Source organism: Nyctereutes procyonoides, unplaced genomic scaffold, assembly GCF_905146905.1.
Source record: "Nyctereutes procyonoides isolate TBG_1078 unplaced genomic scaffold, NYPRO_anot_genome, whole genome shotgun sequence".
In the NCBI taxonomy this organism is placed as follows: Eukaryota; Metazoa; Chordata; class Mammalia; order Carnivora; family Canidae; genus Nyctereutes; species Nyctereutes procyonoides.
In genome coordinates, this window is record NW_026575030.1 from 32752903 (window position 1) to 32754610 (window position 1708).

The window sequence follows — 1708 nt, forward strand, 5'->3', positions numbered from 1 at the left end:
TGTTTGATTCTCTAACTTGTTAGAGAACTCTAACCTGAGTTCTAAAATTGCTTTTGATTTTTTAAATTTTCACTAATCTCTGTTACTAATTAACCACTTGTGTGGACTGTCGGTTGAAACTTTCCTAATATTAAACAAAGAAACACATGCGAAAAACCCTCTCCTAATCTTGGGACGTTGGATTTCTTTGTTGGAAGGAAGAGTAGCTTTCAGTTCTGTTGTAAACTAGACTCCAATTCTGCTGGAATCTCAGGTCTATGTGTATAATTTTCTTCAACACATATGCCTGCTGTTCTGTAGGTGTCACAGATTCATACACAGGCTCTGAAAACTTAAAACTTGCAAGATAATTTAGGTAGCTCTTTTTTTGAAGGTGTTATTAACTTTTCCCAGTCTTTTATGTCCTGTTATTTATGTACATAATAAAATTCGAACTAGTTTACTCATAATGAGTGAAGTCAAGTTTCACTGCTTTCCATGGAGGTATGCTACATTTTTAAAAATCAATCCTTTCAGCATCTAACTCCCCATGATCATCTTCTCAAACTGGAGTCAGAAATCTAAAAAGTAAGTTTTCTATAAAGTCATTAGTTTCAAATTAAATGCTTTTTATGTATTTTTAAAAAACAGGCCCAGATTACTTTCATCTTTCTACAACTTCTCTTCTGCAAAGTACTTTAAATAGAGGGAAGGCACTCCTTGCTTAGTGGTCATGGTTTGTGTTTTTCTCCTTTAAATTCCCACTTAGCCACTTATTTGCCTTTGGGCATTTTATGTACACAAACTCATACAAGATTCCCCAGAATGTCTTCCTCTTGGTAGGATTGTAGAAAAGCAGTGCTCATTCACTACCAATTCACAGCATAGTTTAACAATGAACTTTCGAAAGTAAGGATTTTTTTTCATCCTGCACTTCTGTTATTGCTGGTTTCATTCATTTCAATGTATTTCTAATTTCCCTTGAGACTTCCTTTTTTTAAACATTTATTTATTTACTTGGGAGAGACAAAAAGAGAGCATGTGAGCAGTGGGGAGGTGGGGTAGAAGGAGAGGGAGAGAAATCCTCAAGTGGACTCTCTGCTGAGTGTGGAGCCAAACATGGGGCTGCATCCCAGGACCCTGAGATCCTGGCCTGAGCTAAAATCAAGAGTTGGATGCTTAACCAAGTGAACCACCGCAGGCACCCCGAGACTTCCTTTTTGACTTGTGGATCATTAAGGTTTTTTTAAAAAAAATGTTTTCTGTGTTTTGGGGGTTCTGTTATTTTTCTATTATTGATTTTTGTTTGATTCTATGTGGTCAAGGAATAGATTGTCTCTTTGTTTATGGTTCAGGATATGGTTCATCTTGGTATATATTCCATAGGTTCTTAAAAAAAACCATGTATTTTGCTGTTGTAAGGTGGTATGTTCTATAAATATTAACTAGATCCTAATGGTTGGTTAATGGTGTTGTTGAATTCTTCTATGTACTTGCTGATTTTCTGTATAGTTGTTCTATCAATTTTTGAGAGTCTCCAACAATAATTGCGGATTTGTTTGTTTCTCCTTTCAGTTCTATCAGTTTTGCTTCAGATACTTGACAGCACTGTTGTTTGGTCAATAAACATTCAGATTTTTATGTCTTTTTAGTATATTGACCATTTTACATTTGTATGCTTTCCCTTTCTGTCTCTGGTAAGGGTTTTTGTTTTTGTTTTGTCTATTCT